A 27175-nucleotide genomic window follows, 5' to 3' on the forward strand; every position below is an offset into this window, starting at 1 on the left:
TATAATAATTTTCTTAACTTATAACATGAAAAGCATATCAAATCGTGTATCGGTAAACCAAAAATAATGCAGTAAATAAGAATAGAAACCACAACATAAGAGACAAACCATAAAACAATATTTTAACGAGGAAACCCAGTGTGGGAAAAACCTCGGTAGGATTTGTGACTCACAATATTCACTTACTGGCGAATAAGAGAATATCACTACTTACAATAGGGGCCTACACATACAGGAAGGCCAAGTGCCTAGAGCTCACTGCTCAATTACAAAAGGAAGTCACACTGACGTACAAAATGGATTATACTAATCCAATGTCTTGTACTACTTCAAATCAGCATCTACTATGCTAGATTCAGTAGCAGTTTAAGCTCTGCAATATACATAAACCCTTATCCCAATAATTCACACATTAGGTCTGCTATATTCTTTTTATACTTCACATTCTAAATGATCTATAATGATCTCATACATATATGAGTCATATTACAATTTGCCAAGTCGGCTTACAAAAGATTTTACAATTAATTACAAAATACATTTACACAAAATTCTGCTGGCCATGGTGTCGGTGATCAATATTTTAGGTGTCGGTGATCTATATGCCGGTGTAGAGTTTGTCGGTGCCGGTGCCTGTGTCTGCTTGCCGGTATCACATGATTGTAAGGTTTCCATCAATAACAATACCTTCAATCACCTACAATTTTTCATTGGAGTGTGCATTTCACCAACAATATCCCCCTTTGGCATTGATGACAACACTCATGAGAAAAATCAAAAAGTGTCCAAAAAGAATTTCTTACCAAAACTCTGTTGTCAAAAATCCATGCTCCCCCTGATCTAATGATGTCCTGTTTAGATCATTTTTCTCATCTCACTACTCCCCCTTTGACATCAATGACAAAGGTTGTCATTTGCTATCAATGGAGTGTGTTTCCTTCCTGGATCCTTGTATTTTGTGGGTTACAATCTGAAAGAGTTCTGCTAATACCAAATTTAGACTCTCAGTGAACTTTTCATTGTCGTTTAGTGCAACCTCTATCCTTTGAATAGTACCGGTGAGGTGATGCATTTGTTCCTCTGGTGTCGTCAATCCTTGAACAAGTGCCTCAGAGATCTCTTTACTCAAAGAGATGAGGTACTCCAATTTGGGGCTAAGTTTGCATTTAAGGTCTTTTGCCTTCCCTTTTATTTTGTCTTTTTTGTTTTCAAATTTCTCAAGTTTTTCTTCAAGACTGTGTATCTTCTTCTCTGTAACTGATGAGGTTATCAGCTATATTGTCAATCTCCTTGTGTACCTTACTTATTTCCTTGTCTATATTTGTTGTCAGAATATTTGTCTTGCATGTATCTCTATAGAGTTCCTTAAACTCCATTATTGTTTTGTTTAGTGTCAGTAAAAGGGTGCCAATGTGTCCCATGCACTTGTTTATTGTTTCATCAAATAATTTCTCTTTCTCTTTATTCATTTTCTCCTTAACTGTGTCCTCATTTATTTGATCAATTGTCAAAATGTTGCCTGTGATGTATTTAGACAATGTGTCTAGTTGACCTAAAGGATCTTTCTTATCCACAATGCACTTGGGTGCTATCAATTTAAGAATGGGGATTGTATCATCAATATCCTTATAGGCTTGTGCACTACACTCGATGATTTTCTTTATTGAGTCCAATAAGATCTTTGTTACATTTCTAGGTCAGAATTCTGCTATACAAGTACCAGATGTCTATCCAACTATTTTTACAATTTCCATGTTGCCGGATGTAGTAATAACCTTGATTTCCTCTTTCTTAAGAGGATTTGTTTGGGTATGCATTTCTATTAGCAAAGGTTTTGGTTTTTCAGTTTTTGCCGGTGGCATTGTCTTAGTTTGAACTTATACATCAATCTATTTTTGTTCTAGTGCCTCAGATGGTTTCTCTGAGCTCTCAACTGTCGGTTTCTTAGATGTAGTCTCTGAATGTACTTCCACTTTCTGTGTATTTTCCTTTGCACTTTTCATTTCCTGTTTCTCTGATTGTTTCTCAGTAGAGTCCTCTGCCAATTTCTCTGTCTCTGTGCTATCATTAATTTCCACATCTGCAGCCGGTGGCTCAGTAGCCACATTTTTCTTCTTATCCTCAATGGTTTCTTTATCTACCACAATATTCACTTCTTGTGTATCAATATTCATGGTATACAAAAATTTAGAATCTAGATTTGTATCCTCTAGAGGAGTCTCCATACTCTCAGTAGTCGGTTGTGTGTCAACTATTTCTACCAATGGAGTATCAGAAGGAGGTGGGGGTAAGTTGTTAGTTATCTTAAGGTTTGGAGGTCCACCTTCCTTGCCTTTCCCCTTATCCCTATCTTTTTGATATACTCTGATAGTCTTGGGTCTTTTGAGTTCTTCCTGTTTCTCCTTTTCAACAAATAATATGTCCCATTGGTCCACAGTCTCTTCTAAAATTTCATTCATTCTCCCCGGCATCAGTGCTACATGCCAATGACCGATTGAGAATATAGTATGGTTGGCCTCACTGATTAATTGATCATTTTCTTTCAGTGAGTTCACTGGGTGAACTGCAAGTAATTTCTCAATTTTTATTTTCTTATCTAGCTCAATGATAGCTACCCTTCTAGCTTCAAGTCTTCTATAAAGATCAGTGGGTATTTCATCAACTATTTCCATCAAAAATTTCTTGTAAATATCCAAGTGTAAACTTACACTATTTTCTATGCTCTCTCTTTCATCAATGGAAAGTGTATTGTATAGTTTGCTAATGTTCTTCAACTTTCCATCCTCTATTATTTCACTAAGGAGCTTATCTAGTGGAGCAATGTCTTGTTTTACCTTTTTCTTCTTTAGAGTTAACTTCCTTACTGGAGGCCTCATTGCCTATTGCTTTTGTCTAGTTCTCCTGGGTGTGGGTGAGGGTGCCGGTGAGGGTTTTCTTTTCCTTTCCACCCTTTTGAATGTTGTCAGTATATCACTCTCAGAAGAAGTTCCAACCGGTGAATGATGAGCTTCCGGTTGAGTTTCAATACATCTTCCTTAATTGCCTTTTCATGTCAGGTTCCTTTCTTCACAGTTTGTTCAACTTTCTTAACCCTTTTCCTTGACTAAATTCCACTTTCAATTGTTTCTGCATTTCCAAAGACTTTCTCAATATTTTCCTTTGGTGCTTCAAGGAGGGATTTTGCATAAGTTTCTATGATGTTATCATCTATTTCATAGCCCATTTCAGTTACCCAGATAGTCCTAGGGACAACTACCTCCATCCAGATTTCATCTTTCTTAATTACAAAACATATTTCCTTTTGATATTTATCCACAATTTCCTGTGATAGTCTTGTTCTAGTCTTCATTTGAGCTTTTAGTGCCTGAAAATGTTCATTTATGTTTTTCTCCCTGTTATCTCCCATGTTGTTTAGTGTATCCAAAAGTTGCTTTCCTACCAGTATGTCAAACCAAAATCTCTCCTACCAATACTGGGTACTTGTTTAGTAATATAGAACATTAAACATACAAGTAAATTTCCAAATCTAAAGTTTCCTTTCTTATCTCCCTTTATCTTCTTCAAATTGTCTATTAATTCATCTTTGAGCCATTCGCACACATCTATTCTAGCATTCTTATTAACCATATCATATGCACTTTTGATGCATAGGCTTGATACTGAGTTTAACCTATTTGCATGTGTATCCTTGTAGCCTAAAATGATATTGACAAATCTGACATTGATATCCTTCACATCATTTACCCTTAGAGACCTTTTGTCAAATGTTGCATCGGTTAGGTCTATTACTGTGTCATTGGAGACCTTTTTAGTTATGTCAGGCCTGCTACTAGTGGAAGGTAACCCTATTACTGCCTTTACTTCTTCTTTGGTGATCTTATGGATTGAATACAACCAAAAGAATTCACCATGCACTCTGCTTAGCACAATCCTTCTAATATCCTTGGGAAAATCTGAGACACTAAGGATTTCAGTAAAACCTAGGGTTTCCACTATCTTATGTTTCGGTTTGATATTTCCAGATTCATCACAAATCACAGTCCGATAAATGTTCTTGATTTCATCATCTCCTAATTTCTCTATATGACAATGTATGTATATCCTAGGGTCTTCAACATATACTACTCCCTTAGGAATTTGAGAAAATGCACCTATGGTATCATCTTTCTTCGCAATTTCGGGAACAAGATTGAATATGGGTCTAGGGTGCTTGATTACTTTAATCATAGTAGGGCTTGCAATAAATTCAGGAGTGGATGAGGAAGCCATAGTTATAAATACCTCAATCTGTCTTTATGATGAGTGCTTGAATGAACTGTTTCACTTCTTCACTAAGGATGCCTTCGCTTGGGAATTTTTGCACTCTCGAAGATTTGAATGCTCGGTGAATGAAAAAGAAGCCAAAACACTTTCTTTATAATGTTATTTTCTCGAACTACCACATTTAATGCTTGCCAGTTAAGTCACAACTTAACTCATTTGCCGGTAAAGAAGTAATTTCAACTTCTCACCATCAACCGAGGGTAAGTTAGCATGTTTTTTTTTGTTTGGTGCTAAACCCCCAAAGGATTTTCCTTCAGTTAGATGAAGAGTCTCCTACTGGTAGAGTGTTACTCTATTCTACCGGTGGAGGATTATTCCCATCAACATTCTGATCTGACTTTCTGATCCATTTTTTTGAGAATTCTTGCTTTACCTCTTCAAGTTTTTCTTTACCTTTCAAACTAGGACCTTTGTTATTTGCCGGTGAAGTCTTGCTTCTACAAAATTTTGCAATATGTCCAATCTTTTTACAAGCATAACAAGTCACATTGTTTTTCTTAATAGCTTTCCCATATCCTATGCCGATATGTGTTCTGTATTGATTAGATAGATGTCCAAATCTCCCACAAACATAACATCTTACATTCATTTTGTAGTTTTCTGAATTATGACCAGTTTTGTTGTATTTAGAACATTGACCGGTGGGTGTATTAGTGTTCTCATAATTTCTAGATCTACATTGATTTTCTCTATGACCATACTTGTTACAGTTAAAGCATTTCCCATTGAGTTTGTAAGCATTAGGTTGTCTTACCGGTTTACTATGATCATGTTTGTTTGTAGTACCGGAGCTTTCACCAACTTGAAAGCCAAGGCCATTTGTATCACCATTAGGTTTCTGATTCTTCAGCATGTCAAATTTTCCATCTCTACCGATGTCAAGATCTTCCTCAAGCTATTAGGATTTTGAAAATAGGGGACCAGGCTCTGATACCAATTGTTAGGATTCCCAAAGATACAGAGGGGTGGGGGGGAGGAATCAGTATCTGACCGGTATAATAATTTTCTTAACTTATAACATGAAAAGCATATCAAAACTATGTACCAGTAATCCAAAAATAATGCAGTAAATAAGAATAGCAACCACAACATAAGAGACACACCATAACACAATATTTTAATGAGGAAACCCGATGTGGGAAAAACCTCAGTGGGATTTATGACCCACAATATTCACTTACTCACCAATAAGAGAATATTATTGCTTACAATAGGGGCCTGCACATGCAGGAAGGCCAAGTGCCTAGAGCTCACTGCTCAATTACAAAAGGAAGTCACACTGACTTACAAAATGGATTATACTAATCCAATGTCTTGTACTGCTTCAGATCAACATCTACTATGCTAGATTCAGTACCGGTTTAAGCTTTGCAATAAACATAAACCCTTATCCCAATAATTCGCACATTAGGTCTGCTATATTCTTTTTATACTTCGCATTCTAAATGATCTCATACATATATGAGTCATATTACAATTCACCAAGTTGGCTTACAAAAGATTTTATAATTAATTATAAAATATATTTAAACAAATTTCTTGTCGGCCATGGTGCCGGTGATCTGTATGCCAGTGTAGAGTTTGCCGGTGTTGGTGCTTGTGTCTACCTATCAGTATCACATGATTGTAAGGTTGCTATCAATGACAATACCTTCAATCACCTACAATTTCTCATTGGAGTGTGCATTTTGCCAACAACTTGATTGCTTGTTCACTTGGAATTGAATTGATTTTATAATTAAGAGATCACTTGAATTGTAGGTAAACCCCTTCAAATGACAGGGTAGGCTTCCTTTTATACTTAATATATTTATTGAAGGAATTTTATCCTGATGGCTTTAAATTAAAGTACTTTCTCTTCTATCTAGTAGTGGTGGAACAGAGGCTGCATTATATCGACCTAGGATACATATTTCCACACATACATCACAAGTTAAATGTTGTTGGCATATGTGCAGAGCATGATGACATGATGATATTGTATGTTGTCATTGATGTCAATATGTTGAAGTATGAACCGGTATGGTTTAGTAAGCAAACTGGAAAGAGAGCCGGTATGATGATGTAAACCAGTATTTGTGAAAAAGTGAAGCGGTATGTTTGTTCAAGGTAAACCGGTATGTTGGAATAAGAACCAGTAAATGGAAGTTTTGTATTGGGGTTTCATGACTACTGGTTGGTAGTCCCAGCTTCAGGGTTTCTGGTTGATGCATTCCAAGCTTGTGTAATTGAACCGATAACATCTTGTGATGAGTTAACATTGTATGAAGACCAGATAGTGTTGCCACGTCAGCCTTGTGCACGTGAAGAATTTCCTTGAGGATCTTGCATGGAGAGTGATCCTATCTACCTCGGGAATGTGTGAAGTCTCTGTAAACAATGGAGAGTATGTGATGAGCTATCAGCTTCCTAGAACGGAAAAGAATGAATGTTGGAGAGCATCTTGAGATCTGTTCAAGACTGTTGTATTTGATGCAGTGTGATTAACAGTCAGGATTGAACCCACTGGATTGTAAAACCTAAATGTTTAGGGTTTAGGGTTTATGCTACCGACCTATCTGTTTCCTATAAGGTCGATGATGTTTTTCATTTTGAAGTTGTTGGCCAATGGTATGTGTGTATCCCAGTGAGAGATACTTGATTCTTGCTAGACCAAAGAAGTGTGTTGATACCTGCAGAGTGTGATTGCAGAACAAAAAGAGCTTAAGTGGATCTGCCTTGGCATTGAGTGTTGTTATTAGATCAGTGTATTACCTGTTGACCTCTAACCATTTCAACAGTTGGAAAATCCCTTAACCGGGTAGCTTTAATAGGATTTTGTGTAAATCCTTTAACAGGGTGACTCAATTCAATGAGTTCTTCAAATCCTCTTGCGAGGTAACCTTTAACAGGGTTCTAACCTTTAACTAGGTATTTAGCCATCCCTTAACCGGGTGATCCCTAGCAGGATCAGTTCCTAGTAGAACCTATTCTAAAAGTCTCTAACCGGACTAGGTTCCTAATAGAGAAGACTTCAAAAGAGTTCAAGAACAACTTGTGGGTATTCATCCCCATCGTGGTTTTTCCCAATTGGGTTTCCATGTGAAAAATCAGTGTGTCATGTGTGATGCCTTTCATGTGATGATTTAGTGCTTTATGTCAAACCGGTAAAATATGTTGAACTAAGTAGTCATTATATTTCTGATGATAGATTACTTTTTTATGCATAAGGGTGAAGTGGAAATGTGGTATTAGATTGTATGGAAAGCTAAGGGTTACCGATTTATGTCTTTGACATTCTTATTGTGTTTTACCGATTGTAATCTGGTTTTGACCGGTGTTAGTGCTTGCCAGTCAATGTGCACAATGTGCAGTCAAACCAGTTGAGGAAAAGTGTTTTTGCCTGTACTGATTCACCCCCCCCCCCCTCTCAGTACCTATTTGGTACTAGCTTTTCACCATTTATTCATCAATTGGTATCAGAGCATCTTCCAAGTCCTCTGTGTTGTAAGCTTAACTACTTGAGGAAAAGATCCTACTCTAATGATGAAGAGGGAAGATCCAAAGTTCAACAAAGACAGATTTAAAATATGGAAGGACAGAATGAAGATATACATCAAAAGCATGGATGCTCAACACTGGAGCTATGTTGAGAATGCTTATGTTATCCCTACCAGTACTCTCACTGATGATCAAAATAGAGAAATTTAGGAGAATGGGCAAGTCATGGAAGACCTAATCAATAGTCTATCTGACATTGAGTTTATTGATGTTCAGGATAAAGACAATCCCAAAGAAGTATGGGATGCTCTTGAGAATATCTATGGTGGTGATGAGCATGTGAAACAAGCTAAGGAAGAGAGCCTTAGGGGAAAGTTTGAAGACATGCAGATGGTTGAAGGAGAGACCATTCAACAATATGGAATAAGAATAAAAACTATTGTTGGAGACATCAAGAGTGCAGGTGGTATAATAGATGATTCCACTATTGTTAGTAAAGTCTTGAGATCCTTATTACCAGTCTATGCAATAAGGGTTGCTGCTATGGAGGAATTGAGGTCTATAGACAAGACAAAGGTATCCCTAGACTCCATCATTGCTAATTTGACAACTTATGAGCTAAATAATTATGATGGCAGTAATTAGAAGACTGAATCAACCTTTAGAGCATCTACTGCACCATCTAGAAAGGGCAAAGAATATAGTACCAGTGGTGAACCAAGACAAAGTAGAGAAATGGATGATGAGGAGATCGTGATGGAATTTGAATCTCTTCTTGCCAAGAGACTTCCTAAGGGAACCGGTAAATACAGAGGTAAGCTCCCTTTGAAATGCTTTTCTTGCAATAGGATAGGACATATTGTTGTAAACTGTCCTAATGGTTATAACAAGGACAAACTGGAAAGGTTCAAGAAGTTCAAAGGAGGAAACCAGAGAAACTGTTTTGTAGTGGTTGATGAATGTGTCACTGATGAGGAATCAGAAGATGAAGATAGTGAAGAAATTGTGTTTGTAGCAATTAAGGAAGATGTGTTAGACAAGAAGGCTCTTGTCTCCCGCTTTGATAATTCCAACGAGTGGATTATTGATAGTGGCTGTTCTCACCATATGATTGGTGACCAGAGTAAGTTTCTATCTCTGGAAGAGTTTGATGGTGGTGTGGTTTGTTTTGATAATGATGCACCATGTATTGTAAAAAGTAGAGGATCCATCTCTCTGAATGGAAAAAGCAGTGCTAACAATGTGTATTGGGTAGAAGGTCTCAGACACAACCTTTTGAGTGTTGCCTAGTTAAATGACAATGGACTCACTCTGGAATTCAGAAATTGAGTGTGTAAAATAAAAGGTAAGAGTGGTGAACTGATGGCCACCAGTATGCAGACCAAAGGTAACCTATTTTAGCTGAATGCAAATATCAGTACATGTCTAATGGATAAGTTTGATGATAGCTAGATATGGCATAGGAGACTCTGCCATGTAAACTTTGATAATATTGTGAAGGCCAGTAAGATCAAGGTAGTTAGAGGATTGCCTATGCTGAGCAAACTGGAGAATCCTTTGTGCAGAGAGTGTCAACTGGGAAAAATATCTTCCTCAACCTTCAAAGGTAAATCTTTCACTGCAGACAATTTACTTGATCTTGTGCATATTGATTTGTGTGGTCCTATGAGAACTAGGAGTGTGCAGGGAGATAGGTATTTTATGATTCTTACTGATGATTGCTCAAGAATGATGTGGGTCACATTCTTGAAGGACAAGTATGAAGCCTTTGGAAAGTTCAAAGCCTTTAGAGCACTGGTTGAAAAAGAAAGTAGTAAGAGGATCAAGTGCCTAAGAACTGATCAAGGAGGAGAATTCACTTTTGGTGAATTCAACAAGTACTATGAAGAGAATGGCATCAAGAGGCAACTGTCTGCCCCCTGGACTCCACAATAGAATGACCTAGTAGAGAGAAACAACTGGACTATAGTTGAAGTAGCCAAAACAATGTTGATCCAAGGAAAATTTGCTCACACTTTCTGGAGAGAAGCGGTGAGAACTACAGTCTACACAATGAACTAGGTACTCATCAAAAAGGGTAAGAATAAAACACCTTATGAGTATTGGAACGATAAGACACCAGTGGTAAGCTACTTTAGAGTGTTTGGTAGAAAATGTTATATCAAGAGGAGTGAACATCAGAGAAAGTTTGATGCTAAATGTGATGAGGGAATATTCCTAGGGTATTCCACAAAGAGAAAAGCTCTCAAATGTTTCAACAATAGGACTCAGAGAATTGTTGAAAGCATCAATGTTAGAGTTGATGAAACCTCTGAGAAACTTGAGGAAACTGGCAGTGAGCAAGTAGGAGATGAACTGGTAGTAACCTTCTGGGAACCAATTGCAAAACAACCTAGCACCAATAACAGTGCTCCTACATCGGTAGATGCTGATGCTGATGAAGATGAGGATGAAGACAAAAATCAAGAGGAAACAACTAAGATCATTCCTAGGTATGTAAAGCTAAATCATGATCCAAAGAAGATCATAGAAGATAAGGATGCAGGAATTCTTACAAGAAGAAAGGTCAGAGAAAACTCTTGCATGATCTCTGAATTTGAACCTAAAACATTCAAAGAGGCACACAAAGATGAAGACTGGATCAAGGCAATGGAAGAGGAACTTGACCAGATAGAAAAGAATGGTACATGGTCTTTGGTACCCAGACCCGAGCATAAAAATGTCATAGGCACCAAATGGGTTTTTTAGAAATAAGATGAATGAAGATGGCATAGTGGTAAGAAACAAAGCCAGACTGGTGTGCAAAGGATATGCTCAAGAAGAAGGAGAAGACTATGGAGAAACCTTTGCTCCAGTAGCCATATTGGAAGGAGTTCATATGCTTCTTGTATATGTAGCATTCAAGGGATTCAAAGTATATCAAATGGATGTAAAATCTACATTCCTGAATGGAATAATTGAAGAGGAGGTATATATAGAGCAACAAGATGGGTTTGCCCTATCAGAAGACAATGACATGGTGTGCAGGCTACATAAAGCCTTGTATGGACTAAAGCAGACACCTAGAGCATATTATGAATGCTTGCACTCCCATATTGTGAAGATTGGATTTGAGAGAACAAGTGAAGATAGCAATATCTATCTAAAGTCGGAAGGAGATTAGATTCTAATCTGTGAGGTATTTGTTGATGACATAATTTTTGGAGGAGATGACAAGATGAGTCATGATTTTGCAGATGAGATGAAAAAGGAATTTGAGATGTCACTTATAGGGGAGATTAAGTTCTTCATTGGAATATAGATTCAACAAATGAAAGATGGAATCTTTATCACTCAGTCCAAGTATGTCAAAGAGGTGTTGAAGAGTTTTGGCATGGAAGACAACAAACCGGTTGGTACACCGATGGTGACCGGTTGTAAATTATCCAAAGAGGATGACTCAGGGTTGGTAAATGAGAAGGAATGCCGATCAATGATTGGTAAATTACACTATGTAGTACATAGCAAACCGAACATTGCACATGCAGTGGGCATTACTGCACGGTTCCAAAAAAGCCCAAGAGAATCCCACTTGGTAGCAGTCAAGTGGATTCTAAGATATCTGAAGGGAACTATTGAATATGGATTATGGTATCCATACAGTAATGATTTCAACCTGAAAGTGTTTACAAATGCTGACTGGGCTGGTAATGTGGATGACCAAAAGAGCACAACTGGTGGTGCATTATTTCTTGGTGGTAGACTAGTCTCATGGATGAGTAAGAAGAAGAGTTGTATCTCTCAGTCTACAATAGAAGCGGAGTATGTTGCAGTATTTATGAACTGCACCCAGATAATTTGTATGAAGCATGTATTAAATGGCTTCAAAGTTCTTGTATCTGAACTCATAAGTATATTTTGTGACAACACAAGTGCAATTAACATCTCCAAGAATCCAGTTCTACATGATAGAACCAAGCACTTCGAACTCAAGTATCATTTCTTGAGGGAAAAGGTTCAAAACAAAGAAGTTGTATTGGAACATGTTTCCAGTAAGGAGCAATTAGCAGACATATTCACCAAGCCTCTATCAAAGGCTACCTTTACCTATTTGAAAGGTGAATTAGGGGTGCTGCCCCTTCAAGAGGTGAACTAAAGGTGTATGCTCCACATCAGTCAGGTCTTACATTGATATATCTTTTTCAGGATTGGTATCTTGAAGGATGCTACTCCTTAGGGGGAGCAACATAGTGGAACATACATGTTCATGCCTCCACTTTATCATTGTTGTCAAAGGGGGAGAAGATGTGAAGCAAAGAAGATATCTGTAGTATTGGGGAGAAGATGTGAAGCAGAAGCAGCAAGATATCTTTGTATATTGCCATCAATGCCAAAGGGGGAGATTGTTGGCATATGTGCAGAGCATGATGACATGATGATATTGTATGTTGTCATTGATGTCAATATGCCGAAGTATGAACTAGTATGGTGTAGTAAGCAAACTGGCAAGAGAACTAGTATGATGATGTAAACCGGTATTTGTGAAAAAGTGAAGCGGTATGTTTGTTCAAGGTGAACCGATATGTTGGAATAAGAACTGGTAAATGGAAGTTTTGTATTCGGGTTTCATGACTACCAATTGGTAGTCTCAGCTTTAGGGTTTCTGGTTGATGCATTCCAAGCTTATGTGATTCAACCGATGACACCTTGTGATGAGTTAGCATTGTATGAAGACCAGATTGTGTTGCCATGTCAGTCTTGTGCACATGAAGAATTTCCTTGAGGATCTTGCATGGAGAGTGATCCTATCTACCTCAGGAATGTGCAAAGTCTTTGTAAATGGTTTAGAGCATGTGATGAGTTATCAGCTTCCTGGAGCAGCAAAGAATTAATGTTGGAGAACGTCTTGAGATCTATTCAAGACTGTTGTATTCGATGTCGTGTGATTAACAGTCAGGATTGAACTGACTGGATTGTAAAACCTAAATGTTTAGGGTTTAGGGTTTATGGTACCGACCTATTTGTTTCCTATAAGGTAGATGATGTTTTTCATTTTGAAGTTGTTGGCAAATGGTATGTGTGTATCCAAGTGAGTGATACTTGATTCTTGCTAGACCGGAGAAGTGTGTTGATACCTGCAGAGTGTGACTGCAAAAGAAAAGGAGCTTAAGTGGATCTACTTTGGCATTGAGTGCTGTTATCAGATCAGTGTATTACCTCTTGACCTCTAACCATTTCAACAATTGGAAAATCCCTTAACCGAGTAGATTTAATAGCATTTTGTGTAAATCCTTTAACAGGGTGACTCAATTCAATGAGTTCTTCAAATCCTCTTGCGAGGTAACCTTCAATAGCATTCTAACCTTTAACCGGGTGATCCCTAGTAGGATCGGTTCCTAGCAGAACCTATTGTAAAAGTCTCTAACCAGACTAGGCTCCTAATAGAGTGGACTTCAAAAGAGTTCAAGAATAGCTTGTGGGTATTCATCCCCACCATGGTTTTTCCCAGTTGGGTTTCCACATGAAAAATCAGTGTGTCATGTGTGATGCCTTTCATGTGATGGTTTAGTGCTTTATGTCAAACTAGTAAAATATGTTGAACTAAGTAGTGATTATATTTGTGATGATAGATTACTTTTTTATGCATAAGGGTGAAGTGGAAATGTGGTATTAGATTGTATGGAAAGATAAGGGTTACCAGTTTATGTCTTTGACATTCTTAGTATGTTTTACCGATTGTAATCTGGTTTTGACCGGTGTTAGTGCTTGTCAGTCAAAGTGCACTGTGTGCAGTCAAACCGGTTGAGGAAAAGTGTTTTTGCCTGTACTAATTCACCCTCCCCCTCTCAATACCAGTTTGGTACTAACTGTTCATCATTTATTCATCAAATGTATCACGGGTCAATGCAAAGCAACCTCTGCTCGAGAGATCACCAAAAAAAAGAGAAAGAACTTTAATTTAATGTCATCAAGATAAAAGGCTTTCAAGACAGATAAATGGTATGCAACTGTATTTATTTGGAATGCATTACCCAAACAGCGCAATCGATCAGTCGCCTTTGAAAATAAAGTGGTATGATGAAATATTTGGGCATAAAATAGATGAAATGCACTCCATACTACTGCTGCACAATATTTTGGTCGATGATATTTTGAAAATAGTAAAGGAAACTATATGGAACTGGCCTACTCTTCTTCTTTTCATGCCATCAAAATTTGATTTTGATTGTCATCATTTACTTTGCCAAATTCTTCACACGTAACTCTTGAATCGATTTCCTACACACAAAATGACAAAAATAGATTTGTTGATGGGGGCTTTCCTAGGTCAAATAGGTTTGAATATACCTTGAAGTGTGCAATATGGAAGGTTTGTATTCTTAATCTCCTTTCGATTTCTTAATTTAAAAGATGACATCTTTATTAAATATCTCCTCTGTTTTTGGAGGTAATTTAATGTTCTTTCATATTTTTTTATAGATTCTTTATAATAGCCTATTATAGTGATTTGTTCTATTATGGATAATGTTGTGGGTCAGACAGCTTTGTTGTCAGTGCATGAAAGCATTGCATGAGTTCTACTTTTAAAAATTGCATAAAACATTTGTAATTTATTTGATTCAGTGTTATTTGAAAAAAATTTATCAATGACGTTTCCTTTCTCCAAGAATTGGATCTAGGATCTTTCCATCAGATAATATGTAACATCCAATGACTAAATATTTTCTTTACAAACACTTATTTTATTTTATTATCATCACAAAGGACACCACCACATCGTTTACAGTCTAGCAATTCAATTTTTTCTTTCATCCCATGGAGGCCAATAGTCCTTTGTCTGAGGAAGTGCTTCCCGAATAGTCATGGGGGGGAGAGGTAATGCTTGAAATCACCCTTCTATTGCGAGATTGTGTACATAACCTCTTGGTCTTCTGGAAGACAAAAAGTACTTCAAGTCAGCCAACTCTGGTTCCACACTATAGAAATTGTCGGATATTGCCTTCCAAATATCCTTCGATGAAAAAACATCATTCTCATAATAGAAAAAAGGTGGTCTTTGCATGAAGTACACATTGATTTCCTCCAAGTGTGGCCCAATAGGTTTCCCAAGAACTCCAAAACCAGTTACTCCCTCCGGACATAAATTAGAGACGTCACATCACACACTCCAGACATTGTTTGTTTGTATTGCATACTACTCTCTGTGTATTTATTACCCTTTAACATTGTCCTCTTCTTTTCTCCAATTGCTCTCTTCTAGGCAGTTGATGAGCTTGTTTCCATGTCATTCAAGATAATGCTTGCTTGCTTTCTTTTATGAAATTTACATGCACATGAGTCTTCAGCTTGTATCTTCTGCTACCGCACACATATAAATTATAATTCACACTTAGATGATAATAAAATAAAATAAGCATTTGTAAAGAAAATATTTAGTCATTGGATGTTCCATATTATTTGACGGAAAGATCCTAGATCCACTTCTTGGAGAAAGGAAACATAATTGATAAAAAAAATTTCAAATAACACTGAATCAAATAAATTACAAATGTTTCATGCAATTTTTAAAAGTAGAACTCATGCAATGCTTTCATGCATCGACGACAAAGCCATCTAACCCATAGTATCTAATACCGTTGGAATTCCAATGACAACTAAAGAACATCTGACAAGGATGTTGTATATCCGACGTCACTTCCATGTCGAACTGTCGTCAAGGAGAAAACATGACATTCGTCGGAATTCTGATGGTAATCTATATAATTTTTTGGCCGGGAGAGAAAATATAGCCATCGTTGGAAGAGTTCATAAAGTTGTTGGAAGTTTGACGCCAATGGCATCATCGGAAAGACCGACGACGAGTTTTTGACAGTTAAATTTGTCGAAAGTCCAACGTTTTGTCATCGGACTATCGACAATTGTCCGTTGGAAATTAGGGCCAAATGTACTAGTGTCAATTGGTCTTAGGTTATGGTATAAATGTAAGATCTCATTTGTGAGATTGATATGTGATTGGAAAAAAATTGTAATAAGGTATATGCGAAAATAAGCAAAGCTATACACGTATACATCATTTAAAGATTGAAGGAAGGTATTTGAAGAAGGCATATTAGAGCTAAACCGGTATTGAATTCAGAATATGAAGATGCTATTTCGAGCAGTACATTATCATTGGATTTAACCATCCAATTGTAGTCAGTGTGACTCCCATTTTGTGTTTGACCAATGAACTCTAAGAAGCTGGCCTTTCTGCATGTGCAGACTCCATATTATACACACATACTATTGTTGGCATATGCACACTCCAATGAGACATTGTATGTGATTGAAGGTTTTATCATTGATGGCAACCTTGCAATCCTATGGCACCGGCAAAGGCATTATACCGACATCAATAGATCACACTCTACACTGGCACTTAGGACACCGACACCAGCACAAAGAAAGGAAGTATACCGACATAGAGGCCGAAAGGATTTTGTTATATTATATTTTGTTTATTATTGTAAAAACTTTGTAAGCCGACTTGGCAAATTGTAAAATGACTCTTATATATAAAAGAGATCATTGTAGACATTTTGTAGGAGTAGTAAGTGATAAGGAAAAATATTAGGCAGACCTATTATGTGAAATATAGGCTAAAGGGTTTATGTAAGAAGCAGAGCAGCAACTGGTACTGGATCAGGCATTATAGATGCTATGTAAAGTAGTACATGATATTGGATTTGCATAATCCATATTGTAAGTCAGTGAGACTTCCCATTGAGCAGTGAGCTCTAGGCAGTTGACCTTCCTGCATGTATAGGCCCCTATTGTAAGTAATATTCTCTTATTGGCCAGTGAGTGAATATTGTGGGTCACAAATCCCATCGAGGTTTTTCCCACATTGGGTTTCCTCATTAAAACCTTGTGTTATGGTGTGCTTTTCATGTGGATGTTCTTAATTCTGTTTATTGCATTATTTCTTACATACTGGTACACTGTTATAATATGTTCTACATGTTTTAAGTCAAGAAATTCTAATCACTGATTAGATACTAATTCACCCCCCCCTCTCAGTATCTATGGGATTCCTAACAATTGGTATCAGAGCTTGGTCCTCTATTTTCAGAAGCCTAATAGCTTGAGGAAGATCTTGACACTGGTAAAGATGGAAAATCCGATGAAGCAACTTGAAGGAGCTCTTTCAGACTATGATGCAGAGAAATTGAAAAATATCAAACTAGGAGAAGATTTAAGGGCAGCTCAGGATATCATTCAGGCACTTCAAGAGAATCTTATTGTTGCAAGAAATAAGAGAAGAGATCTTTGTGAAAAATTGCAAAAAGAGATCTTTGTGAAAAATTGCAAAAAGAGAATGATGAAAAGGAATCACTTAATGATATGATAAGCAAGCTGAAACAAGAGAACATGACAACAAAGAATGAGATGTAGGATATGACTATGAGATTTTGCAAAGAGATTGAGGATAGGAAGAAGAATGAAGAAGAATTGACTAGAAGACTAAGTGATGCAGCAAATGAGAACACAAGACTTAGCTATGAAAATGACATGTTGAAGATAGATCTGATGCATACTCAAAATGACTCAAATGAACTGATGAGACAAAAAGAAGTCTTAGAAAGAGAACTAGAAACTGCAAATCAACATAAACAAAAATTCAAGAAAAGCTCAGAGGAATTTGGCACCTTGCTGAAGAATCAAAAACCTAAAGGTGACACTTCTGGAATTGGCTTTGAAGTTGGTGACAGCTTCGGTACTACAAATACTCAAGATCACAGCAAACTGGAAAGACAACCTAATGCTTATAAATTCAATGGAAAATGCTTTAACTGTAATAAGTATGGTCATAGAGCAAATGAATGTAGATCTAGAAATTATCAAAATATCAACACACCCACCGGTCAATGTTCTAAATGCAACAAAGTTGGTCACAACTCTGAAAACTGCAGAATGAATGTGAGATGTTATGTTTGTGGAAGATTTGGACATTTATCTAATCAATGCAGAACACAAACCAGCATAGGTTATGGGAAAGCTATTTAGAAGAATAATGTAACTTGTTATGCATGTAACAAGATTGGGCATATTGCTAAATTCTATAGAAGTAAAGGAACACCAGTAGACAACAAAAGTTCTAGCTTGAAAGGTAAAGAAAAAGTTGAAGAGGTTAAGCAAGAATTCTCAAAACAATGGATTAGAAAAGCTGATCTAAATATTGGGAATACTCCTCCATCGGTAGAACAAATAAATGCTTCATCAGCAGGACAGAGTGATGCTTCACGGGCAGGACAGAGTAGTGCTCCACCGACAGGAAGTTCTTCATCTAATTGAAGAAAGTTTCCTTGAGGGTTTGGCAATCTAATGACACATGTGCTATTATTCCCTCAGTTAGAGATAAGAAGTTGGAAATTACTTTTTACCGGCAGACAATGTTAAGTGAATACTTAACCGACATGCATTTAATGTGGTAGATGGCAAAAAGACACTATAAAATTGAGGTTTTGGCTCCATTCCATTTCATCGAGATTTAAAACCAATGAAGAGCGCGAAGATTCTGAGCTAAGGCATTTCGAGCAAGAGGCAAGAACACTCCAAGCAATCATCCATCCTAAAGGCAGTAAAAGGTATTTTATCAAGGCATCCACCTTTGCAATTGAATATATAGCAAACCCTACTGTTGTTGAAGTTATAAAAAGACCTAGGCCCATATTTTAGTTAGTTCTGGAGGTAGCAAAGAAAGATGATACCTTAGGTTCTTTTTCTCAAATTCCTAAAGGAGTTGTTTATGCTGAAGACCCCAAAATTTACATCCACTACAACATTGAGGAACTAGGAGATGAAGAGATTAAAACCATGTTTAAAATTGTGATATGTGATGAATCTGGCAATATAAAAGATGAACACAAGATCATTGAGACCCTAGGATTCACAAAATTCCTTAGCATTCCTGAATTCCCCAAGGATGTGATTAGGATAGTCTTAAGCAGGGTACATGGTGAATTTTTCTGGTTAGATGCAATCCACAAAATCACTAAGGAAGCTATGAAAGTTTTCACAGGGTTATCGACCACCTGTAAAAGGCCAGATAAAACTAAGAAGGTATCTAATGACCTAGTTACAAACCTAACTGGTGCAACATTCGACAAAAGGTCCCTAAGAGTTAATGATGTAACAGACATTAATGTGAGATTTATTAGCATGATATTAGGGTATAAAGCTACTCATGCAAATAGACTCAATTCAGTTTCAAGTTTATGCATTAAGAGTGCTTATGATATGGTCACAGATAATGCAAAGATTGATATATGTGAGTGGTTAAAGGATGAATTAATTGACAACCTTGGAAAGATTAAGAAGGACAAGAAAGGAACTTTCATGTTTGGAAATCTATTAGTATGTCTGATGCTACATATAACCAAATAGGTTCCCAGTATAGGCTACAAAGAACTTGGATATGATATACCGGTAGGTAAATAGTTAACAGAACTATTCAATAACATGGGAGAAGATAAGGAAAACAATATTCATGACTTCTTTCAAGCATTAAAAGCCAAAATGAAGAAAAGAATCAGGTTATCACAAAAGATTGTCGACAAATACAAAGATGAAATATGCTTTGTAATCAAGAAGGATGAGATCTGGATGGAAGCAGTCATCCCTGGGACAATTTGGGTAACCAAGATGGGCTATGAAACAGATGATCATATAATTGAAACATATGCTAAAGCACTTCTGGAAGCCCCCAGAGAATCTAAGGAAGAAATATTTGGTAGTGCAGAAACTATTGAAAGCCAAATACAATCAAAGAAAAGAGTGAAAAAGGTTGTGGCAGTTGTAAGGAAAGGTTCCAGACAAGCAAAAGCCATCAAAGAAGATGTGTTGAAGAAAACCGGTATAATAGAGGATGAGTTAGCAGCTCCACAACCTAAAACTCACCTATCACTGGTAGGTACTTCTTTGGAGAGTGACATGCCTGCAACTTTCAAAAGAGTTGTAAGGAAAAGAGATCCCTCACCGGCAACCACACCCTCACCCAGAAGGACAAGGAAAAAACAACAAGCAGTGAGATCTCCGGTAAGAAAGGCTACACCAAAGAAGAAGAAACTGACACCCAAAAAGAAGAAGAGGACAAACAAAGACTTGGGCCCTCTTGATATACTGTTGAATGAAATTATAGAGGAAGATAAATTGAAGAATATAGAGAAAATATATGACACTTTAACAGCTGATGAAAAAGAACAAGTTGAAAATAGTGTTATATTACATATGGATATGTATAAGAAATTTTTGATGGAAGTAGTAATTGAAATTCCAGATGAACTATTTAAGAGACTGGAAGCAAGAAGACAAGTAGTAATAGAACTGGACAAGAAAATAAAGATTGAAAAGCTACTTGCTGTATATCCGGTAAATTCACCCAAATTGCTCAAGCCAACCGGTCAGTATTTTCTATTGCACACCGACACATTGCTTTAATGGTTGGAAGAGTTAATGAGGTGACTGAGGAGACATAAAATGGATGGGATATATTCCTAGTTGAAAAAGAAAAACAAGAAGAATACAGGAACCCCAAACCTATAAAAGTTTATCAGAAAGATAGAGACAAGGGTAAAGGTAAAGTTGGTGGACCACCTGGTGTCAAGGTTAAAGACAACTTACCCCCACCTCCTTTGATTACCCCACCAGTAAAAACAACAGCTACAGAAGATCAACCAACAACTAAGAGTATGGATGTAGAGGATGGTAATCCTAATCCTGAAGTCTTATATACTATGGATGTTGATACTCAAAAGATGAACATTGTGGTAGACAAAGATACAGCTGATAAAACTAAAATGACTAGTCAGCCTTTGGTAGCTGAGCAAACTAAAAACACACAGGAGAAACCGGTAGATAACAAAGAGAAAAAGGTACAGACTCAGACTCAGACTGAGATAATGCAAAAAATAGAAAAACAAACATAGCAAAAGGCTCTGAAATAGGAACAACAACAATAGAAACAAGAACAACAACAATAGGAATAGGAACATAAGGAAACAGTGCCACCGGCAACTGGAGAAGTAGAAAAACCATTGCTTAAGGAAATGCAGACACAAACAGACCTACCAGAGGTCAATACAAGCTTGGTTACTTCCACTGGCAGTACTCAAAATTTTGGTTCATCATCAGGCTACAAATCAACTAATGTGACTGAGGTACTATTAGATTCAATCAAAAAGATAACAGACTGCAACTCACAAGCTTATAAGGCAACTGATGATACCATACCAATTTTGAAGGTAATTGCTCCTAACTGTAATATAGACAATAAAGATTCTTTAGGACAACTTGATACACTATGTAAATATATCACAGAAAACATTGAGAAAATAAAGGAAGAGACATTGAAGGATAAAGTAGAAATTGAAAAGCATAAATTCTTTGATGAGCAAATAAAGAAGTGTAACAGAGATTTTGACACACTTCTAATGGAATTGTGTAATTTATTGAAAGAGTTCAAAACTCTGTACAAAGACACCTGTAAGACAAACTTTTTGACTGTAGATATAGACAAGAAGATGAGCAAGGTATAGGATGAGATCAATAAACTTGCAGGTAATTTTGTTAACTCACCTGATACACTATCAGTTTTTGAGGAGAAGATAACAAATTTTGAAGAAGATTTACTTAAATTGGAAAGAGAGAAAGAAAGAATAGTGAATAAGGCAAAGCATTTAAGATTAAAACTAAGTCCAAGATTGGACTATCTAGCATCACTGCGAAAGGAAGTATCTGAGGCACTAATACAGGGACAAAAAACACTGGCAGAGCATTTGCAACATCCCACCGGTATAGTTAAGAGAACAAAGACAACAATAAGAGATAGTAAAAAGTTTATGGAGAGTATAAACTTGATTTTGGCAGATCTATTTCAAATTGTAACTATCCAGTTACAAGGTTGAAACTCCAAACTCTACTGACATCTTGACAACCTTTATCATTGATGCCAAAGGGGGAGTAGTGGGATGAGAAAATTCAATATCATAGGAATCATATTCTTAGGGGGAGCACACACATTTTTGGTAACTTTTTTTTGGACTTCACATTTTTGATACACTTTTGAAATTTCTCATGAGTGTTGCCATCAATGCCAAAGGGGGAGATTGTTGGCATATGCACACTCCAATGAGACATTGTATGTGATTGAAGGTTTTATCATTGATGGCAACCTTGCAATCCTATGGCACCGGCAAAGGCATTATACCGGCATCAACAGATCACACTCTACACCAGCACTCAAGAAACCGACATCGGCACAAAGAAAAGAAGTATACCGACATAGAGGCCGATAGGAATTTGTTATATTATATTTTGTTTATTATTGTAAAAACTTTGTAAGCTGACTTGGAAAATTGTAAAATGACTCTTATATATAAAAGAGGTCATTGTAGACATTTTGTAGGAGTAGTAAGAGATAAGGAAAAATATTAGGCAGACCTATTATGCGAAATATAGGCTAAAGGGTTTATGTAAGAAGCAGAGCAGCAACCGGTACTGGATCAGGCATTATAGATGCTATTGTAAAGCAGGACATGATATTGCATTTGCATAATCCACATTGTAAGTCAGTGAGACTTCCCATTGAGCAGTGAGCTCTAGGCAGTTGGCCTTCCTGCATGTACAGGCCCCTATTGTAAGTAATATTCTCTTATTGGCCTGTGAGTGAATATTGTGGGTCACAAATCCCACCGAGGTTTTTCCCACACTGGGTTTCCTCGTTAAAACCTTGTGTTATGGTGTGATTTTCATGTGGATGTTCTTAATTCTGTTTATTGCATTATTTCTTGCATATCGATACACTGTTATAATATATTCTGCATGTTTTAAGTCAAGAAATTCTAATCACTGGTTAGATACTGATTCACCCCCCCCTCTCAGTATCTGTGGGATTCCTAACAACTATCTACAGTAGTATCATTTGATTGTGGATAAGTCTTGCCACTGTGGTTTTTCCCCTTATAGGGTTTCCACATACAAACATCTGTGTTATGTGTTGTGGATGTTATTGTCTTTTTGTTTCATGCATTAATCTTTACCAGTACTGCAATTAACTGATAAAACTATCTACCGACATAAAGTTTGCTTCATCAACATTAAGCATTAAGTTTTGGTTTGAATTTATTGGACAACTGATTCACCCCCCCCCTCTCAATTGTCTCCGGGACCTAACAATAAGATGTCATTTGGTTTGTCAAATGTTGGTGCCACTTTTCAGCATGCCATGGATATGGCATTTCATGGTTTGATGTATAAGTTTGTACTTGTTTATTAGGATGATATCATAGTTTATTCCAGAAATTGAAATGAACATCTAGCTCACCTTAGAAATATTTTTGAGAGGTGATGGTGTATCTCTTAACCCAAAGAAATGTTTGTTCTCTATTCATGAGGGTAAGCTTCTAGGTTATGTGGTGTCAAAAGAAGGTATTACTATTGATCTGGAGAGGGTAAGTGCAATTATTTCTCTTCCTGTACAAGAAGGGATTGCAAAGCTTCTTGGGTAGGATTAATTTTGTTAGAAGGTTTATTCTAGATATTGCAGAATTATTAAAGCCTCTAACTTCTATGCTGAAAAAGAATATTCCTTTCAGCTAGTCTAAGGATGGAAAGAGGAGTTTTGAGCTAATAAAAGAAGAACTTGTAGCTGCTCCTACTTTGCTAAACCCTGATTTCTCAATAGATTTTATCTTGTATGCGTATGGAAACATTGACAAGATATCAGCCATGTTGTTTCAGGAGAATGAGCATGGTTTAGAGAAGCCCTTGGCCTTTTTCAACCAGGGTCTTAAGGACTATGAGGAGAAGTATTCTTTTGTTGAAAAACATGTTGTTACTATTGTTAGGAGTTTGAAAATGTTTAAGCATATGCTGTCTAACAACAGGATTAAGTTGATGGTTGCTCACCCCTCAGTTAAAGAGTTTTTGCCTAGCAGGGGCTCAAATGATAAAAGGGCTAGTTGGGTGACTAAGGTAATGGAATTTGATGTTGATATTAAGATCACCAAGCTAGTCAGAGGTAAGGGACTATGTGAGAAGATTGATAATCACACAAACAAAAGTGAAGAGGATGAGGAGAAGACTGTTTTAGCCCTCCAAGATGAAGAACCAACAACTGTTCATGTTCCTCCTACTAGCTGGGTACAACAAATGACTCATTTCTTGTTGACTGGTGAGTGTCCTCATGGATTGAGTAATTCAAGGAGAAGGTAATATAGACTTCAGTCCATTCCGTATGTACTCTTGAATGGTTTTTTGTTTATAAAGGATTTTCATGGTGTATTGTTGAGATGCATAGATGCTGACCAGGTTGATAAGTTATTGCATGAGTTTCATGAAGGATCAGTAGGTGGACATTTTTCAGCAAGAGCTACAACTCTTAAAGTTATGAAAGGATGCTATTATTGGCCTGATTTGGTCATAGATGCATATTCTTGGGTTAGAAAGTGTAAAGAATGTGTTGTGTTCACAGGAAAAGAGAGCTTAGCAGCGTTGCCTTTGCATCCTATCTAGGTAGAACAACCCTTTTTGAAGTGGGGTTTAGACTTCATTGGAGTCATAAATCTGCCTTCAAGTGTTGGCCACAAGTAGGTGCTCACAACTACTGATGATTTTACTAAGTGGACTGAGGCTATGACACTAAAGGAAGCAAATGAGATAGATGTTTTGAACTTCTATGATGAGTTGATAATTAGATTGGTGCTCCTGAATCTATAGTTTCAAATAATGCTCTTGCTTTTGTAGGGAGTAGAATATCTGATTGGGCAGTAAAGAATGGTGTTTTATCTCAACACCTCATTTAACTATTACCCTCAAGGTAATGAGCAAGCTGAGTCCACAAATAAGAATCTACTCAGAATCATCAAGAGGACCATGGAAGGAAATCAGAGAGCTTGGCAATCCAAGCTTAAATCAGCCTTATAGACTGATTGGGTTATCCCAAAAAGATCTACTAGAATGTCACCATACATGCTTGTGTATGGGAGAGAAGAAAGGTTACCAATTTCACTTGAGTTTCCAACACTTGATCTAGCTAACCAAGTGGATATGATTGAGGAAGAGCCTATGATAGCAAGATTGGCTCAGCTGGTTGAGTTGGAAGAAGTGAGAAATGAGGCAATGAGGAAGATTGAGCTTTACAGAGCTCAAATGAAAAGATCTTTTGATAAGAGGGCTTCTCCTACAGTGTTCAAGGAAGGTGATATTATCCTAAAATGGGATGAATTCAAGAGTAGGCCAGGCAAGCATATAAAGTTTGATGCGTTTTGGAGTGGGCCTTACATGATTTCTGATTGTAAGCAGCACAATGCCTTCCAGTTGTCTAAGTTGGATGGTGAAGTTGAACCAATCCCAGTCAATGGGATTCACCTCAAGCATTTATTTTGAGGTATGCCTAAAATTTGTACATATTTCAGTAGTTTCTAGTTGTTAATAAGTGCTTTGCATAGTAGGTTAGTTTGCAGTTTTCTTTTCCCTAAGTGCCTAGTGCACAGTTATGAAGGAGTAATAAGAGTCATACTGTTGCAATCCATCAAAGCTATAGAAGAAAGGTGTCCATTTTATGAAAAAAGGAATATGTTTATCCCCTGTCCCACACAAAAGGCATCTCCCTCATATAGCTGCAATAGTGTTTTTCAGAGTTCTTTTGTTGTTACCCTGTCTTTTTTCATTTATTGTAGCCATATCATTTCTGACAACAAGCTGTTTCAGCTTACCATCACAAATCACATACCTGTAATCAATAGATTAGAATAGTTTTTGAGGAGTTTTCAGAGATCTTGCTATGTTAGAAGTTGTGTTTTCATTTTTCTAAAGTTTTAGTGACTCTGTGCCCAATGGAAAATATTTAAGGCAGTTGGTTAAATGTTTAGCAGGCAAACATATAGAAGATGTTGCCAATAATGTTACCTATTTTTGCTAACAATCTCAATCAGGTAGAGCTTTAATGTTTGATATTCACAAAAGGTACATTCTTATTCTGTTGCATTGCATTCATGTGTATAAAGAAAGAATGAACAAAAGATTACATTTCAATGCTTCTAGTTCATAACAACAAAAGAGAGAAAGTCTTTCTAGAAGGGTTTTTTTATTGATATGAAATACATGCTATCTCACACAATCTGTGAGACTGGCCTTTACTTCTTTGAACAAAAGAAGAGCAACGAATACATGAATAAGCAAATAAAAAGCAAAATGTATGTAAAGGGATAACCAGTCATTGCCTATATGACTGGTTAAGTTTCATGTTTCTTGTCTGAACTAGTTGTCCTTGTGTGTCCTAAGTCCTCCTGAGTGTCCAAGTTCCTATATTGGTCATACCAATGATATTAGATCCTGAAAGATCTAAGCAATGACCAATTATGCACTCTACCTAATTATATACTTATGCATATATTAGTGGATCCCAATGTGCATCAAAAAGAAAAAGAAAAAACTTGACCATAAACCATCAAATGCATGTTTGGTCTAACGTGTTTGCTTCATGTGCAGGAATAAGGAAAAAATGTGTGTTGATTATAGATTTTATGTATGAGTGGGAGTAAATGAGGCTCCCACAAGGGTTGATCCCAACTCATAGAATCAACAATTACAAGTGAATCATATTTTGTTTGTATAAGTAGGTGTGTGAAACTTTTCTTCAGTATCTCATACAAGTACTGAAGAAAGTTTAGAAAACCCCATGCCATAAAGGTTTTCTATACTTTTCTCAGTATTAGTATGAGGTACTTTTTACAGCCAATAGGAGCTGCAAAATAAGTGGACAAAGTGAACATGACCAGTAAGTCATAAAAGGTAGTCATAATAACTGATCACACAAACAATTGTAAAGAGGTGAGCTTTAGTCAAATGCCTTAAATGAGATAGTCATGTGGGCTATCAAAAGTGTAGAACTACAACCAAAAAGTTTCATGCATCCATGGTCAATGATCAATAGTAAATCACGTCATTATGCATCTAGTGAGAGAGAGATTCATTGTCATAGTAATAGTAGAATTTTGGGCAGATAGTGATATAATAAAAACAGTGTTTGTGCATACAAGCAAAGCTACAGGAAAGTAAGGAAAACAGTCATCAAAGCTTGTAACCTCTTTACAATAACACAGGAGTGAGAAGACAATCCAAATGCATGTTGTAGTCATCATGAGTAGTACCACACACAATCAATGACAATCATCAAGACAAGGCCTAGTCCATTCTCCCATTGTTCAGTGAATGCAATTATGATATGGTGTAAAGTAAAGAGTGATAATTTGAAGATTTTAACAGACCATAGTATCAAATACAGTCCTGAACAAAGCTACAGTATTGCTAAGAGCTTTCCTCACTACAATAGCCTTAACCGAGATAAAAG

This window comes from Cryptomeria japonica, chromosome 6, assembly GCF_030272615.1.
Source record: "Cryptomeria japonica chromosome 6, Sugi_1.0, whole genome shotgun sequence".
In the NCBI taxonomy this organism is placed as follows: Eukaryota; Viridiplantae; Streptophyta; class Pinopsida; order Cupressales; family Cupressaceae; genus Cryptomeria; species Cryptomeria japonica.